Source organism: Eschrichtius robustus, chromosome 3 (genome assembly GCF_028021215.1).
Source record: "Eschrichtius robustus isolate mEscRob2 chromosome 3, mEscRob2.pri, whole genome shotgun sequence".
Taxonomy (NCBI): Eukaryota; Metazoa; Chordata; class Mammalia; order Artiodactyla; family Eschrichtiidae; genus Eschrichtius; species Eschrichtius robustus.
Genome location: NC_090826.1, coordinates 89,794,122 through 89,813,609, shown reverse-complemented (window position 1 = coordinate 89,813,609; position 19,488 = coordinate 89,794,122). Strand labels below are relative to the sequence as shown.

Sequence of the window (19,488 nt, the reverse complement as noted above, 5' to 3'; positions counted from 1 at the left end):
CACTGTCCATCTTAACATCTTTTTTTTTTTTTAATAAATTTTATTTATTTATTTATTTATTTTTGGCTCTGTTGGGTCTTTGTTGTTGCACGCGGGCGTTCTCTAGTTGCGGCTACTCTCCATTGCAGTGCACGGGCTTCTCATTGCGGTGGCTACTCTTTTTTTTTTTTTTTAATTAATTTATTTATTTATTTATTTATTTATTGATTGATTGATTTATGACTGTGTTGGGTCTTCGTTTCTGTGCGAGGGCTCTCTCCAGCTGCGGCAAGCGGGGGCCACTCTTCATCGCAGTGTGCGGGCCTCTCACTATCGTGGCCTCTCTTGTTGCGGAGCACAGGCTCCAGACGCCCAGGCTCAGCAGTTGTGGCTCACAGGCCCAGCCGCTCCGTGGCATGTGGGACCCTCCCAGACCAGGGCTCGACTCCGCATCCCCTGCATCGGCAGGCAGACTCTCAACCACTGCGCCACCAGGGAAGCCCCTGCGGTGGCTACTCTTGTTGTGGAGCACAGGCTCTAGGCACGTGGGCTTCAGTAGTATGGCACGTGGGCTCAGTAGTTGTGGCTCGCGGGCTCAGCAGTTGTGGCACACGGGCTCAGCTGCTCCACAGCATGTGGGATCTTCCCGGACCAGGGCACAAACCCGTGTCCCCTGCATTGGCACGTGGATTCTTAACCACTGCGTCACCAAGGAAGCCCCATCTTAACATCTTTACCTTAATCACCCAGCACTATACCTTCTTCAGATCTCAGCTCAGGTCACTTTCACCTAGAAATGCCTTCATTTTTGCTTCCGACATCAACTAAATATCTTTCCTATTTTCTTACTTAGATTCTATTCTAACCTTGATTATCACATTTATCACACTGTATCTTTGTTGATGATTTATGTCTCTCAATCCTCAACTAATTGTGAAGTCCTGTGGACAGGTGTTGCATCCTACTTGTTTTGTCTTAACTGAAAAACTAGCATTGTGTCTGGAATGTAGTAGGCACTCAGTAAATGTTTGTTGAATTAGCTAGTATGTTTATAATGTCTCAGAAGTAGTTTTGGGAAAAGATCTTTTTTTTTTAAAGAATGCTAAGAGAAAAGAGTTATAGCCGGACAAATTACTCAGAAATTACCATTTTTTTGGTCTTATTAAATAAAAGCATTTGTAAACTTTGGGAAACATATATCCCATGAGACTCTGAAGGATTATCAGTTGTCAATCAAATGCTGGAAAGGTCAGCATGATAACAAGTCTTTTGATAAGATAAAAGTCAAAGTTACCCAAACTAAAAACAAAAAATTAATGCATATCATTGAAACATGAAATAAAGAAACATCAAGCATTATATATATACATTGTAAACTAAACGTGAAAAAATAATTTCTCTTCAAGAATTCCATCTTAGGATCTTCTTCAGGCCTATTCAGTGAAATTCACCATACAATAAATTTTATATATTAGAGGGTAAAATTTCCTGAGAAACAAACAATTCAAACACTTTTCAACTTCTGGGATAAAAAGTAACCCCAAGTCTACAGTTTGAAACAGTAGTTATTTCAGAGATCTTCTTAGGATTAGTTTCATTTTGCCTTTCACTATTTTTTAAAATTGTCTCATATAAAGAAAACCATTACAAACACTTTTTTCCCTCTATTGTGGGCTCAATGAGCTCTGCTGAAGGTAAAGTTAAAATCTGAAGGAATCAAAAATGGTGGAGACACCTAAGTACTTACACAGATAAATACTGTCTTATTTCTCTAAACTAAAAGAATTGGCCAAGTCTCCAAATTATAATCCACTGAGCTCTGTGGGTACAAATCTGGGACAAGGTAAAGACCCAGATGGCATGGGTGAGGCTGAGGAAAACCCACATAATCTCATGGACCTTACATCAAGGATCACATTTGATTTGGGCTATTTTGGAGGAGATCCAGAAGCAAACATCTATTCTGCAGTGACTGTAGGATCACAAATCACTCAACCTACTCTGGAAAATAAGCAGATGCCTATAATAATCCCATGCTAATCATGGTCAATGAAAACACATTAGTCTCATACACCACTGTATCCCCAGGATCTTGAGTAATACACAGCACAGAGCAAATGCTCAGAAAATATTTGTTGAGTGAATGGATTAATTATTGAATAAATGAACCAGTAATGTCATACAACTAAACCACACTGCCCAGGACAACACTTAACTATATTCTAACTGTAGCCTATGGACCTTAAATTGGTTGATTTTTTTTTTTGCCCAGCGTATTCATCGCCAGCATCTTTCCACTCCCACCTGCACCCCAGGAAGAGCCAAGCTGAAACAGTCTTCCCAGTCTGGACACTAACACACAAGTAAGCATTTGTGACAGGAATCAAAGTCTGAGGGTACCCTCTTACTCCTTGAGCCACTTCCCAACTTAGCTCGCGGGAAACCTCCTAAGAAGCCTTTCCTACTTCCTCCCTCCCACAGAAATGACTCCTTTCTTTGTATTCCCTCTGTATCCTGCATATGCTTAAACATTTCTAAATTATGAAATATGACATGCAGAAAAGTGTATAAAATATTGTGTACAGTTTAACAAATTATAACAAACTACACAGTTTAACAAATTATAGTAGGGTGGATCCCTGTGTAACACTCATCAAGGTAAAGATAGTGAACATCATCGGCATCAGAGAATGCTGCTATCACTGGCAAAGCCCGTTGACTATTCCCGGGAAAAGAAAATAAAATCTGGGAAATTTAAAAAGTCTAACCTTTCATTTTTCTTTTCCTTTGTGCTTAGTCTTGTTTCAGTTGCTCATAGGGGGACGTGTGCAGAGACCTGGCACCCAGCACTTCAGACCAGAGTTCTAGTGCACAAACAGCTGCGCCGACACCTCGGCTCCGAGGGCCACAGGTCAGAAGCTCCACGAACGACACGGCTTAGAAGCTCCACGAACGACACAGCAAGTCAAGATGGCGGCGGCAGGCCGTGCGCAGTCTCTGCGCCCGGCACCGTGATCTGAAGCCGCAAGCAGCCGGCTGTGCCAGCCCTGCGAGAAATCCGCCCCCGAGAGAGCTCCGCCCCCGAGAGAGCTCCGCCTCCTCCCCGCTGAGGAAAACCCTGTAACGCAGCCCCACCTCCAGCCTGCCAGGGAGAGCCGGTCCTCTACAGGGTGATCTCGCCCCTCTCCATTCTTTCATCAAAGAATAAAACTTTCTTTTGCTTGGTCTCATTCTATTGGCTCAGATGACACTGGGCAGAAGGATCCTTGTTGGGGACCAAATCAGGAGGGTAAGTAACTTCCCCACCATGTTCCGCGCTCATCTCAAACTCTTGCCTCTCCTGGGGTAACCACTCTCCTGACTATTAGGATAATGTGTCCCTGCTTTGTTTCATAGTTTTGCCACAGAAGCAGGAACCCCTAATCAATGTGGGTTACTTGTATCTGTTTTTGTCTTGTTTCTTTTGTTGATGTTATGTTGCACACAGCTGTAGTTTTAAAATTTTCACTACTGAATGTTATTCCATTACATGAATAAACCGTTTGTCTATCCATTTTACTGTAGATGGATGTTCGGCAGGATCCCATTTGAGGCTATTGTACGCAACATTGCACATTCCTGTCAACTGTACGGTAGTGCACATAAGTATGCATTTCAATAATAGAACATATCTCTGAGAGAGGAATTTCTGGATATGCACAACTGCACATTACTGGATAGTGCCAAAGCATTTTCCAAAATGACTGGATCAGTGTTTACTGCCACCAGTTTTTGAAAGTTCTTATTGCTCCATGTTCTTGCCTTGGTATTGTCCTACTTTTAAATTTTCTCCAATCTAGTGGGTAAGCAATGGTTTCTCATTGAGGTTTTGATGTGCTTTTTCTGATTCCCAGTGAGGTTGAAGGCCATTTTAAATGTACATTGGTCATTTAGATTTCCTCATTAGTGAAGTCTCTTGTCCATTTTTCTATTGAATTGGCAGCGTTGCTTTTGGTTTTTTTTTTAATCATTTGTAACAATTCTCTATGTATTCTGAATATTTTGGTTAAAATTGTTGGAAATATGTTCTCCCACCCTATGGTTGCTTTTTACTATCTTAATAGTGTATGTCAATGAAGGGAACTTAATTTTAATGAAATCAACTTTATTGATCTTCTCCTTTTAGTTAGTGCCTTTTGCATCATTTTTTAAAAATTTATTTATTTTATTTATTTATTTTTGGCTGCACTGAGTCTTCGTTGCTGCACGCGGGCTTTCTCTAGTTGCAGCAAACGAGGGCTACTCTTGGTTGTGGTGCACAGGCTTCTCACTGTGGTGGCTTCTCTTGTTGCGGAGCTTGGGCTCTAGGCATGCGGGCTTCAGTAGTTGTGGTTCACGGGCTCTAGAGCACAGGCTCAGTAATTGTGGCACACAGGCTTAGTTGCTCTGTGGTATGTGGGATCTTCCCAGACCAGGGCTCAAACCTGTGTCCCCTGCATTGGCAGGCGGATTCTTAACCACTGCGCCACCAGGGAAGCCCTGCGTCAGGTTTAAGAAATCATTTCCAGCTCTTTGGTGGGGTTGGTGGCGGGCTCTGGGAGGGCTCGCGCCAGGGAGCGCTTCCCGGAACCTCCGCTGCCGGTGTCCTTGTCCCCACGGTGAAGCGGAGCCGCCCCCCGCCTCTGCGGGAGACCCCCAACACCAGCAGGCTTCAAGGTCTGATTCTCTGGGAATTCCTCCTCCCGTTGCTGGACCCCCGGGGTGGGAGGCCTGGCGTGGGGCTCGGGGCCTTCACTCCAGTGGGTGGACTTCTGTGGTGTGGGTGTTCGCCGGTCTGTGGGTCACCCGCCCAGCAGTTATGGGATTTGGTTTTACTCTGATTGCGCCCCTCCTGCCGTCTCACTGTGGCTTCTCCTCTGTCCTTGGACGTGGGGTGTCCACCTTGGTGAGGTCCAGGGTCTTCCTGTCAATGATTGTCCAGCAGCCAGTTGTGGTTCTGGTGCTCTCGCAAGAGGGAGTGAGAGCGCGTCCTTCTACTCCGCCATCTTAAAAGTAATTTATGCCTCTAGTTTTAACACCGACATCTAATCCCCTCCCTCAATGATCCAGTCATAACCAGTATCTTTACAGTTTCTAAATGTACTGTTCTTTCTTATCTTATGTAAATCAATGCATTGATACTGGCCTGTAATTTTCTTTTTGTGTGTGATATCTTTATCTGGTTTTGGTATCAGAGTGATGTTGGCCATGTAGAATGAATTTGGAAGGGTTCCTTCCTCTGCAATTTTTTTTTTTTTTTTGAATAGTTTGAGAAAAATAGGCGTTAACTCTTCTCTAATGTTTGGTAGAATTCACCTGTGAAGCTGTCTGGTGTTTGAATTTTTTTTGTTGGGAGTATTTTTTTATTACTAATTCAATTTCATTACAGGTAATTGGTCTGTTAATATTTTTTATTTCTTCCTAGTTCAGTCTTGAGAGAGTGTACATTTCTAGTTATTTGTTCATTTCTTCTAGGTTGTCCATTTTAATGGCGTATAATTGTTCATAGTAATCGCTCATGATACTCTGTATTTCCATGATGTCAGTTATAACTTCTCCTTTTTCATTTCTGATTTTATTGTTTTGGGCCCTCTGTCTTTTTTTCTTGATAGTCTGGCTAAAGATTTAGCAATTTTGTTTATCTTTTCAAAGAACCTACTCTTACCTTCATTGATCTTTTCTATTGCTTTTTTAAAATTTAGTGTATTTTTTTATTGAAGTATAGCTGATTTATAATGTTCTGCTCAATTGCTTTTATAGTCTCTATTTCATTGATTTCTCCTCTGACTCTTTATGACTTCTTTCCTTCAACTAGCTTTGGGTTTTGTTTGTTCTTTTTTTTTTTTTTTTTAAACATCTTTATTGGAGTATAATTGCTTTACAATGGTGTGTTAGTTTCTGCTTTATAACAAAGTGAATCAGTTATACGTATACATATGTTCCCATATCTCTTCCCTCTTGCATCTCCCTCTCTCCCACCCTACCTATCCCCCCCACTAGGTGTTCACAAAGCACCGAGCTGATCTCCCTATGCTATGCGGCTGCTTCCCACTAGCTATCTATTTTACATTTGGTAGTGTATATATGTCCATGCCACTCTCTAACCCTGTCACATCTTACCCTTCCCCCTCCCTATATCCTCAAGTCCATTCTCTAGTAGGTCTGTGTCTTTATTCCCGTCTTTCCACTAGGTTCTTCATGACCTTTTTTTTTTCCTTAGGTTCCATATATATGTGTTAGCATACTGTATTTGTTTTTCTCTTTCTGACTTAATTCACTCTGTATGACAGACTCTAATTCCATCCACCTCACTACAAATACCTCCATTTCATTTCTTTTTATGGCTGGGTAATATTCCATTGTATATATGTGCCACTTCTTCTTTATCCATTCATCCGATGATGGACACTTAGGTTGCTTCCATGTCCTGGCTATTGTAAATAGAGCTGCAATGAACATTTTGGTACATGACTCTTTTTGAATTATGGTTTTCTCAGGGTATATGCCCAGTAGTGGGATTGCTGGGTCGTATGGTAGTTCTATTTGTAGTTTTTTAAGGAACCTCCATACTGTTCTCCATAGTGGCTGTATCAATTTACATTCCCACCAACAGTGCAAGAGGATTCCCTTTTCTCCACACCCTCTCCAGCATTTATTGTTTCTAGATTTTTTGATGATGGCCATTCTGACTGGTGTGAGATGATATCTCGTTGTAGTTTTGATTTGCATTTCTCTAGTGATTGATGATGTTGAGCATTCTTTCATGTGTCTGTTGGCAGTCTGTGTGTCTTCTTTGGAGAAGTGTCTATTTGGGTCTTCTGCCCATTTTTGGATTGGGTTGTTTGTTTTTTTGATGTTGAGCTGCATGAGCTACTTGTAAATCTTGGAGATTAATCCTTTGTCAGTTGCTTCGTTTGCAAATGTTTTCTCCCATTCTGAGGGTTGTCTTTTGGTCTTGTTTGTGGTTTCCTTTGCTGTGCAAAAGCTTTTAAGTTTCATTAGGTCCCATTTGTTTATTTGTGTTTTTATTTCCATTTCTCTATGTTTGTTCTTCTTTTTCTAATTCCTTTAGGTATAAGATTAGGCTATTTATTTGAGATTTTTCCTGTTTCTTGAGGTACAAATGTATTATAAACTTCCCTCTTAGAACTGCTTTTGCTGTGTCCCATAGATTTTGAATCATTGTGTTTTTGTTTTCATTTGTCTCTAAGTATTGTTTGCTTTCCTCTTTGACTTCTTCAGTGACCCACTGATTGTTTAGTAGCATATTCTTTATCCTTCACATGTTTGTGAGGGGTTTTTTTGAAGTTTTTTTCTTGTAGTTGATCTGGTCTCATACATTATAGTCAGAAAAGACACTTGATATTATTTCAATCTTCTTAAATTCGCTGACACTTACAATATTTTATGGCCTAGCACATGATATATCCTGGAGAATGGTCCATGTTCATTTAAAAAAAATGTATATTCTGTTGCTTGTGGATGGAATGTTCTATTTTTAAATATTATTTATTTTTAAAATTTGACATGTAAAGAGAAAAAAAAAAAAAAAAGAAATCATTTCCATGCTCCCTTTGGCAGCACATGTACTAAAATTGGAATGACACAGAGAAGATTAGCATGGCCCCTACACAAGGATGACACGCAAATTCATGAAGCATTCCGTATATTTCCCACGCACATATGGTCACCTAATCTATGACAAAGGAGGCGAGAATATACAATGAAAAAAAGACAGTCTCTTCAATAAGTGGTGCTGGGAAAACTGGACAGCTGCATGTAAAGGAATGAAATTAGAACACTCCCCAACACCATACACAGAAATAAACTCAAAATGGATTAAAGACCTGAATGTAAGGCCAGACACTATAAAATTCTTAGAGGAAAACATAGGCAGAACACTCTTTGACATAAATCGCAGCAGGATCTTTTTTGACCCACTTCCTAGAGTAATGAAAATAAAAACAAAAATTAACAAATGGGACCTAATGAAACTTAAAAGCTTTTGCACAGCAAAGGAAACCATAAATGTGATGAAAAGACAATCCTCAGAATGGGAGAAAATATTTGCAAATGAAGCAACTGACAAAGGATTAATCTCCAAAATATATAAACAGCTCATGCAGCTCAATATCAAAAACACAAACAACCCAATCAAAAAACGGGCAAAAGACCTAAATAGACATTTCTCCAAAGAAGATATACAGATGGCCAATAAACACATGAAAAAAATGCTCAACATCACTAATTATTAGAGAAATGCAAATCAAAACTACAATGAGGTATCACTTTACACTGGTCAGAATGGCCATCGTAAAAAATATACAAGCAATAAATGCTGGAGAAGGTGTGGAGAAAAGGGAACCCTCTTGCACTGTTGGTGGGAATGTAAATTGATACAGCCACTATGGAGAACAGTTTGGAGATTCCTAAAAAAACTAAAAATAGAACTACCATATGACCCAGCAATCCCACTACTGGGCATATACCCTGAGAAAACCATAATTCAAAAAGACACATGCACCCCAATGTTCATTGCAGCACTATTTACAATAGCCAGGACATGGAAATAACCTAAATGTCCATCAGCAGAGGAATGGATAAAGAAGCTGTGGTACATATATACAATGGAGTATTACTCAGCCATAAAAAGGAATGAAATTGGGTCATTTGTAGAGATGTGGATGGATCTAGAGACTGTCATACAGAGTGAAGTAAGTCAGAAAGAGAAAAACATATATCATATATTAATGCATATATGCAGAATCTAGAAAAATGGTATAGATGATCTTATTTGCAAAGCAGATATAGAGACACAGACGTAGAGAACAAATGTATGGACACCAAGGGAGGAGGGGGGGATGGGATGAATTGGGAGACTGGGATTGATGTATATACAGTATTGATACTATGTATAAGATAACTAATGAGAACCTACTGTATAGCACAGGGAACTCTACTCAGTGCTCTGTGGTGACCTAAATGGGAAGGAAATCCAAAAAAGAGGGGATACATGTATACGTATAGCTGATTCACTGTGCTGTACAGTAGAAACTCACACAACATTGTAAAGCAACTATACTCCAATAAAAATTAATTTAAAAAAAGAAATCATTTCCTACCTAAGGTCATGAAGATATTCTCTTTATTATCCAGTACAAGTTTGATTTTTTTTTTGATATGTAAGTCTGTAACCCACCTGGAATTGATTTTTGTGTTAAGTGTGACAGGAGACCCAATTTTTTTTTTTTTCTACAATAAATGTTGTCCAATAGTCCCAGAACCATTTCTTGAAAATACTAGCCTTTCCCCTACTGCTCTGCAGTGTTACTTTGCCATATATATCTGGTTCCATTCCTAGACACTCTGTTCTCTTCGTTCCCCTGTCTGTTGGTCCTTGTGCTAATACCACAGGGTATAAATTAATGTAGACTTATATTAACTTGGCTATTCTTTAATCTTTGTAGTTCCATATAAATTTTAGAATCAACTTTTCACATTCCACACACACACACACACAAACCCTACTGCAATTTTTATTGGATTTGAATTAAATCCATAAATAAGTTTAGGGAAAAGACATTTTGGCAAATTTGAATCTTCTAGTCTATAACCAATATCTATTTCTCTACGTCAGTCTTTTTAGTTGATTTTAATAAAGTTTTATAGTTTTCTCTGTAAATTTATTTCTAGGTGCTTGATATTTTAATCCTAAGTGTCTTATAAGCCTTTTCTCTTTTTCCAAGTCTTTCTCATACACGGCAGAACTAACATTTTCCTTTCAAGAAAGCATGCAGAAGCTTACTGATAAAACAATTGCACTCAAACAGGAATGCTGTTGCCCTTGACAACAATCTGGTCCACCAGCTAATTAGGCCATGCCCTATACTGATGATATGCATGAAGCCACAGGCATCCAATCAGCAGAGTCAGTGGAAAATGGGAAATTATAGGCTAGGTCTACAAGAAGTATTCCTGGAAAATAGATGATGAGGAATCCTGCTGCGTAGCATAAGAAGAGTAGTCTGGACACACTTGCTACAGTGGTTGTTGTCTTTATTTCAATGTAAATTATAAATGTATACCTGTTTGTTTTATTATTTTCATCATTTTTCAATTTACAATAAACCCTGTTAGCAGTAATGAGTTCAAAAGAATGGAACAGTGTGTTTAATGAAAAAAATAAGTGCTACATCTTTATCTCTGAGAAAGTTAATGATGACTATGTAACTTGCAAAACTTGTCAACATTTACCAACCACTAGGAAGGTCGTAGTGATATCACTGAACACATACAAAGACACAAATCTGCTAAAGTATTCTCAGCTTCTGCAAAAATAGCTAAAAAGACTGAGTGGGAAAATAAGGATTCAACATGTGCTGCTGAAGAAAGTGCATTTACACAAGACTGTGAAGCTTATCTTTCCAATTAGAGCCAATGCCTGTTCTTCTAAATGAATTTCACTCCTTTTGATTGCAGGCTTTTTGTGCACGTTCAAGGAGGGGAGCAATGGCTGTGAAGGAGCCGGCTCCATTAGTAGCACCAGGACTTTGCACACTGTTAGATGATGCCAACTTTACAGTGCTATTTCCAGATACTTTAAAGATTAAGAGACATACAGAGGTTTTCAGGTGTATATATGTACATGTATTAGTAAACTTGGCCTATTTCATACATATATTTGCATATGTTTCACTCTGATATGTCTAAGTGTGGATTTCTTTTTATTTGTCATCCTTAGGATATTTGAATCTGTGTATTTTATAAGTTACAGAAAATTCTCAGTCATTGTCTTCAGATATTCCATCTGTCACATTCTCTCTCTTTCTTCTCCTTCTTGGACTCCAATTATGGCAGCCCTTCTCACTGTATCCTCTATTTCTGCTACCCTTCCTTCAATATTTTCTATAAATTAGCTTCTCTCTACTTAATTGTGATTAATTTCTTCCATCATGTCATCCAGTTCACCAATTTTCTTATCAGTTTTGTCTAATCTGCTATTAAACTCATTCATTGCACTCTTTATTTCAATTGTTGAAGTTAGTTCTAAAATATATAGTTTGGGCTTCCCTGGTGGCGCAGTGGTTGAGAATCTGCCTGCCAATGCAGAGGACACGGGTTCGAGCCCTGGTCTGGGAAGATCCCACATGCCGCGGAGCGACTAGGCCCGTGAGCCACAACTACTGAACCTGCGCGTCTGGAGACTGTGCCCCGCAAAAAGAGAGGTCGCAATAGTGAGAGGCCCCCGCGCCGCGATGAAGAGTGGCCCCCACTTGCCACAACTAGAGAAAGCCTTCGCATAGAAACGAAGACCCAACACAGCAAAAAAAATATAAATAAATAAATAAATAAATAAATAAATAAATAAATAAATAAGTCAGGAGCTCTTTTAAAATAAATAAATAAATAAATAAATAAATAAATAAATAAATAAATAAATAAATAAATAAAAATAAAATAAAATATATAGTTTAATGTGCTGTGTCATTCTTCATAATTTTCAGTTACCTGCCACGGTTTTATATTTGATGTTTATTTTCTCAGAACCATAGTAACCATAGTTTCATAGTTTTTGTGTGATAATTCCAGTATCTACAGTCTTTATGGATCTCCTTCTATTAACTGCGGTTTCTCACCTAGAGGAGTCTTGTCCTTTGGATCTAGATGTTCTTATTGTATGTTAAATATGTTATTTGAAAATTATTAGTAGTATCAATTTATTATCTTCCAAACAGGATTTTATAATCCTTTTGCTAAGCACCTGGGGAAACTAGCAATACAAGATCATTTTAGTCCAAGTTCAGAGCTTGAGATTTTACACACACCCAGGCATATTATTCAGCTATGAAAAGGAAGGAAATCTTTCCATTTGCATCAACATGGGTGAAACTGGAGGACATAATGCTAGTTGAAATAAGCCAGACACATAAAGAAGATATTGTATGATCTTAATTATATGTGGAGTCTTTAAAAAAAAGAGTTGAATTCATTGAAACAGAGACTAGAACATAAGTTACCAGGGCTGGGCCAAGCGGGGAGGAGGGGAGGGGAAATAAGGGAGGTATTGGTCAAGGGTACAAAGTTGTTGGTCGTTATGTAGTATGAACAAGTCTAAAGAATAATATACAGCATGATGACCATAGTTAATAATACTGTATTGAATATTGAAAATATGATAAGAGAGTAGATTTCAGGTGTTCTCATCACACACACACAAATAACTATGTGAGGAGACAGCATGCTGGTTAGCTTAGCTATAATAATCATTTTACTATACCCATATATATGTATCAAATCATGATATTGTATACCTTAAATATACACAATTTTTGTTTAAAACTATATTTTAAAATGATTACATCCCAAGAGTCTGGAAAGAGTGTTGGATCCTTCTCAGGAGACCCATCAGCAGTGTTCTGTGTGTCTCTTCTGATTTATCTCCTCTCACTCATCATCACACAGAATCTTTATCTATCTGGATATTAGAAAAAGTGCCTCTGACCCACAACATATTCTTCCAAATCTATCACTTAGGCCATAAATTCTGCCCACTGATCTCAGGACTAAGGCCTCTGATGCTCAAATTCCAGATTCTTACAACTCATAAGCCAAGAACTTCACTCTTGTTGCAGAGCCATGCTCTAAAAACCTTCCCTGGAGCTAATGAATGACCATGAGTAAATGTAAGAAGGTCAAGACTTCAAGGTAAGCAGAGATAGGAAGACATACATGTCAAAGCAGTTAATCCATTTATTGGAATATATTAAGCTTGTAGTTATCCGACTGTGTTCTACAGAACCCTAAGACATAATAAGGATTTGAAAAACATGATTTTTAAATTGCCACATTATTTGCTAATATAAACAGTGTATGTAGTTTATCAATAGAAACAAACTACACTGAAGTCTGCTTTTGTGTTGTTAGGACGAACAGTCTCTAGCCATTGAGCCACTGAAACCTCAAGAAGCAAAGTGTTGGAGCCCTGTCAAGTCCTCCCAGAATCTCCAGAGCTGGTTAGAGATAGAGCTTTTCCCTGGGGAGCCATTCAGTTGGGAGCATGGAGAGGGTCATGGAAAGGGCACAGGAAGGGCCACAGAACTGTACTCCTTGTGAGAAAGCAAAAAAGTTCCACAATTTCTCAGACTTTGTTTCTTACACGTTAACAAAAAAAAGGGAATAGAGGGACTTCCCTGGCGGTTGTCCAGTGGTTTAGACTCAGCACTTCCACTGCAGGGGGCGAGGGTTCAATCCCTAGTCAGAGAACTAAGATCCTACGTGCCACAAACCATGGCCAAAAAAAGGGGGAGGGGATAGAAATCCCTGTTTCTCAGAGTTATTTGAGAATCAATGACCTAATATGTGCAGTAGAACATAGCACAGCACTGGACACAAAGTACTTAATGAGTGTCAGTCACCTGTCCTTGTCTTTCTTCTAACAAGTCTCCAGACCTCTTAGAAAGAAGTTTTCCAGCTCGTACTGAATCACAGCTTCCACAGAAGCTACTCTATCTATGTCCATATATGCAGGGCCATGAAAAAGGTAATTTTTGTGCTTATGTTTGATGCCCTTAAGCACATCTTTTTCCAAACAGCGTCTCCTCATCTACCCATGCCTGCTAATCTAGGAGTACTTTACAGGGTTCAGAGTGCTCTGACCCTAAAACCTACTTTTGCTTCTGATAGTCCATAACAGGACAGAGAGGCTGGCGGCATAATGGAGACTCTAGAACAAGACTTAAAATGCTGCAGTTATCCGTCAGTCACACGACACAGCATGTCATGCATAAGAAACAGCTGATTTATTAGCCTGCTGGAGCAGGCTGTGAATATGAAATGATAGGGTGCAGCCACCGACCAGTTGCAGGAAAATGTGCAGTTGTGGGCCAACTCATGGGTGCCGTTGACAATAATGCCGGAGATCAATTCTGACCAACACATATTTATTTATCAGGAAAACTCTGAGAGATGACAAAGCACGGGAGCCAGCCAGCCCCACAGGGAAGACAACCAGTGTCCAGACTGAACTCTTTTGTCAGTTGGTAACAAATCTACTTTCCTCCGCGTGGTGATGCTACTAAATAAGTAACATGAATAAAAATAAACTATTGGAAGCCTATTTCTCACATTACATTAGCGAGGATATTTGAGGATTTGTTTCGTGGCTTTAATTCAGCCATATTTCCCCCCTCATCTTTTTCTTTTTTTTTTTAAAATAAATTTATTTATTTATTTTTGGCTGTGTTGGGTCTTCGTTTCTGCGCGAGGGCTTTCTCTAGTTGCGGCGAGCGGGGGCCACTCTTCATCGCGGTGCGCGGGCCTCTCACTATCGCGGCCTCTCTTGTTGCGGAGCACAGGCTCCAGACGCGCAGGCTCAGTAGTTGTGGCTCACGGGTCTAGTCGCTCCGCGGCATGTGGGATCTTCCCAGACCAGGGCTCGAACCCGTGTCCCCTGCATTGGCAGGCAGATTCTCAACCACTGCGCCACCAGGGAAGCCCCTCATCTTTTTCTGAAACAGATAAATTTCTGTTTGTGACATTACCTATCTTAGGAATATTTGTTTACGGCATGTGGAGAGTGAGAATTGGTTAGCCAGCAAACCAAAAAGGGCAGATGATGTAAACCTCGTAGGGCAGAAGTAAATGTGGCTGAGAGCTAAAAAGTTCAAAACTCCTCACCTTCTGAGCACCAATGCATTTCCTGAAAGGCGATCAAAAATGCACCACCTGTACTGGTTTGAGAGTAGTAATCCCCACATTCCAGCTGAATGTTAAGTACATGCAAATTTCTAAAGCCTCTCATAATGTTATTTTGACATTTCCTTTTCAAAATACAATACTTACGTGATTTCATTTTGACCTGTATAGTGACTTTCTGATCCATAAGGATGTCACAGAATAACATACTGCTGAAATCATCAAATTACTGAGTATGTGCCTCAGACTATGTCCAGCCAAACTAAAGTTGAGCATTTCATGGGAAAAAACCTTGCTCAATGACCTAGATATTTCCCATCTTAAAATTCTTTAAGATAGTATTTCAAGTCAAATTTTATTTCCCCGCACAATCCATGATTGTGCCATGATTTCCTATTTCACTTTGCCGGTATTCACACAACATTAGGTGTAACATTTTACAGGAATCCACCACAACCAGTTAAGCCTGACTGGCTCTATAGACAGTGACTTTACTTTCTGAACCAGAAATATTATAGGACACATGGGCTGCCAGCAGGGCAGAGCACTTTGTATCCAACCTGTATCCTTGAAACAGACTCTCCTCCAACAAATGAGTCCTCAAAACTGCCACTGGGATTATCTTCATAAAATTGAAATCTGATCAAGCCACTCCGATGCTTTAACCCCTTTGAAATCTCTTCTTTTCCTATAGGATAAAATCTAAACTTTTTGGGTGGGCAACAAAATTCCAAATAGCCTGCCTCAAGACATCTCTTTCACCATTGCAGTTTCCATCCAGCCATTCTGAACTTCTCACCATGTCTTAACACAGCCTTTCCTAAATTCCATATCTTTGCACCTATATCCTCTCTCTGGAAATACTCTTCCCCACCACACACACACACACACACACACATACACGCACACACACACCACACGAGCGCATAAGCACATGTACTTATCCTTCAAGACAACTTCTTTCCCACGTTCTCCCACGCAGTTAGCTGTTTCTAAACAACTTATCTGTGCCTCTATCAAAGCATTCACCACATTTTATATCAATTTATCTATTTATACATTTAGGTCCTCTCCTAAGCTGGAGTTCACTATCGTTTTAGATAAACTATATTAAGGAATAGCTCTAAATTATAACTGCTGGATTCTGGAGTCTGCTTTCTCCCCACTGTCATTAGGTAGGTTCTATCATGATCAAGACAACCACTTGGGGGAGATGTTGTAAAGATGTTACCAGCATAGGGTGGGTGAGGGGACAGACTAGTGACCTTTAATAACTCTAGTAACGTTAATATCTGCAATAATTCTTCCAAACCTAAGATGATGAGTGCAACAACAGAAACAACCAGCATCAAAACAGCCTAGTTGTTTAATCAATAACCAGCAGTCGTAAAACCAGGGCTTCCATCGAGTTCCACAGTGTGGGAAGGTAGCATACTTGACAGATGTTCATTAGGTTGAAACTTCACATTAGATACTGCTTGGATTTAATAGCTGTGAATTTTCTATCTCTAGAAAGCTAATTAAAAGACTATCACTCCCCTTTTTGTTGGTTACTAAAGAAGTTTAGGAAGTATACCTACTGGAGAAGTATGAGATGTTAGAGAGGATTAATTTAGATAGGTGCTAATTCCAAAGAAGAGGAACAATAATAACAAAAAGCCTTTCTTTCCTGACACAGAAGTTCTCTTTGAATACAAATATAAACTCTAGGCAAAATGCTTTGGCCCAAATAATTAGACTCCTGCTGACACTCAGAGTCAGCGGCGGACTGACGTCATGCCAAAGGACACGCAGTCTGGGCCTTTAACGTAGAGTTCTAGGGCTAATTAGAAAAATTACACCATGCCACATCCAGTTCTGGAGCCTGTATTTCAGCTGCAGAAGGTGATAACAGTAATGTATGGTGTCACATCTTCAGTCTCGATCTAAGACAAAGAACAAAATACTTTTAAAAGAATTCCTGAAGAACAGAAGGGGATTCAGCCTTACTCGCCTCTTCACGAACACCTAATAAAAGAGAGAGAAAACAGGGTTACCTTCAACAAGCAAATCTTTCTCAGTCTCAATTTTCATCCACCTGATTTGCAAGTTATTTTTTCCTCTCTCCTCCTGGAAGTAAAACAATAAAAACCTAAGCCTCTTCTAGCCAGTTTCCAGTATAATGCAATACAGTGCCAGCTTTTGTTCCCAGAGCCTAAGACAGGCTGGGGAACCCCACATGTGCTCTCCAATGTCCCTGGATGGCTGGAACTTAGAAAAGGTGCCTTCAGTTGACATAAGCTGTTTCAGCCTTGTCCAGAGTCTGAAGCCAGTTCTGTCCTGGGTGTCCCTCCTCAGACACTGGGGATACTGATTCTATTTGGTTCTAAGCCCCAGTTTCCTACTAACTGCAACCACTTGAACTAGAATCCTGTCCTGCCTCTCCCACCTCAGGAGGCTCCACACCACTGCAAGGATGCTAACACAGTTTTTCCAGAAGCAATCATCTAAGCCAAACCTAGGGGCTTCCCTGGTGGTGCAGTGGTTGAGAATCTGCCTGCCAATGCAGGGGACACGGGTTCGAGCCCTGGTCTGGGAAGATCCCACATGCCGCGGAGCGACTAGGCCCGTGAGCGGCGATTACTGAGCCTGCGCGTCTGGAGCCTGTGCTCCGCAACAAGGGAGGCCGCGATAGTGAGAGGCCCGCGCACCGCGATGAAGAGTGGCCCCCGCTCGCCGCAACTAGAGAAAGCCCTCGCGCAGAAACGAAGACCCAACACAGCCATAAATAAATAAATAAATAAATAAAAATTTAAACCAAACCTAGGTCATCAAAAAGCCATAGCCAAGAGGTAATCAGGAAAAAGAAGTTTCTAGGAGAAGAGAGGTCTCAGAAAGCACTGATCACAGACAGCATCTGATGAAAAATTTCCATCATCTCAGACAGTCAAAATTATCAAAATAACAGAGCCCGGCGGCCCTGGGAGCTCCGCCTCCGCCAGCAGGACGCAGCACGCTGCCCGGACAGGCGCTCAGGGGGCCCAGGCCTGCTGGAGGAGTGGGGGGGGGGGGGGCTGCCGCCTTCCGCCCCAAGAGCCCCGCGGGCCCTGTGGCACAGTACCAGAGGCCCGGCAGGTCACCAGGGAGCCGGATGCCCGTGGCTGGCTTGCAGGTGGGACCCCCTGCCGGTTCCCCATTTGGCGCAGCTACTCCACTTCGACCTGGCATGCCACCCACCATGATGGACCCATTCCGAAAACTCCTGCTTGTGCCCCAGGCCCAGCTGCCGATGCCTGCCCAGCGCCCGGGGGGTTAAAGAGGAGGAAGGTGGCAGATAAAGTTCTACCTCAGCGAATTCGGGAGCTTGTCCCAGAGCCTCAGGCGTACGTGGATCTCTTGGCTTTTGAGCGGAAGCTGGACCAAACCATTGCTCGAAAGCAGATGGAGATCCAGGAGGCCATCAAAGAGCCTCTGACGCAAAAACGAAAGCTGCGGATCTACATTTCTAATACGTTCGGTCCCAGCAAGGCAGACGGTGATACTGCAGGAACCGCAGGGACCCCCGGGGGAAACCCCGCAGGGGACAAGGTGGCTTCCTGGGAACTCCGAGTAGAGGGAAAACTGCTGGATGATCCTAGGAAACAGAAGAGGACGTTTTCTTCATCCTTTAAGAGCCTCGTCATTGAGCTGGACAAGGAACTGTACGGGCCTGACGACCACCTGGTGGAGTGGCACCGGATGCCCACCACCCAGGAGACAGATGGCTACCAGGTGAAACGGCCTGGAGACCTCAACGTCAAGCGCACCCTCCTGCTCATGCTGGATCATCAGCCTCCCCAGTACAAGTTGGACCCCCGACTGCGGAGGCTGCTGGGGGTGCACACACAGACGAGGGCTGCCATCATGCAGGCCCTGTGGCTCTACATCAAACACAGCCAGCTGCAGGACGGCCACGAGCGGGAGTACGTCAATTGCAGCCGGTACTTCCGCCAGATCTTCAGTCGTGGCCGACTCCGTTTCTCTGAGATTGCCATGAAGCTAGCCAGGTTGCCGCAGCATCCAGACCCCACTGTTGTCAACCATGTAATTAGCGTGGACCCTAACGACCAGAAGAAGACAGCCTGTTATGACCTTGATGTGGAGGTGGATGACCCACTCAAGGCCCAGATGAGCAATTTTCTGGCCTCTACCACCAATCAGCAGGAGATTGCCTCCCTTGATGTCAAAATCCATGAGGCCATTGAGTCCATCAACCAGCTGAAGACTCAGAGGGATCTCACGCTCAGTTTTAGCACTGACCCCCAGGACTTCATCCAGGAATGGCTCCGTTCCCAGCGCCGGGACCTCAAGATTATCACTGATGTAACTGGGAATCCTGAGGAGGAGAGACAGGCTGCTTTCTACCACAAGCCCTGGGCCCAGGAACCAGTGGGGAGGCACATCATTGCCAAGGTGCAGCAGCAAAGGCAGGAATGGGAACAGGTGCTGGGAATCCGCCTGACCTAACTGCTCAGGGATCCCTTCCTTTCTTCCCAGCCCTGGAGCCAGCCCCTCCTCAGCCTGGAAGGGGACCACCCGCTGGGGCACAGACATGTAGGATGAGGGGGGGAGGGGTGTCTCCTGTCACCCTCTGCTCCCCAGCTTTAGTTTCATAAGTGTAGTGATAGGATTCCTTGTTGCTTGGTCCCCAAAGCCTTACTACTTACACGTTGGCTTTAATTGGATTCACAGCAGAGGCCTCCTCTGCCCGCTGCAGGCAGGCCCAAGTAGGACCTGGAGGCTGTGCTTTGACCTCATAATGGAGACCTTTCAGAACCA

At 41.9% G+C, this 19,488-nt stretch overlaps 1 non-coding gene and 1 pseudogene across 1 annotated transcript; both read left to right on the top strand.

The window, feature by feature from the left end:
• Window positions 1–7,562: 7,562 nt before the first annotated feature.
• LOC137763115 (U6 spliceosomal RNA) lies at window positions 7,563–7,669 on the top strand. Its single transcript, XR_011073681.1, has one exon. It is a non-coding gene; the product is annotated as a U6 spliceosomal RNA (small nuclear RNA).
• Window positions 7,670–16,533: 8,864 nt separating this feature from the next.
• LOC137760608 (SWI/SNF-related matrix-associated actin-dependent regulator of chromatin subfamily D member 2 pseudogene) lies at window positions 16,534–19,176 on the top strand (annotated as a pseudogene).
• The last annotated feature ends 312 nt before the right edge of the window (window positions 19,177–19,488 follow it).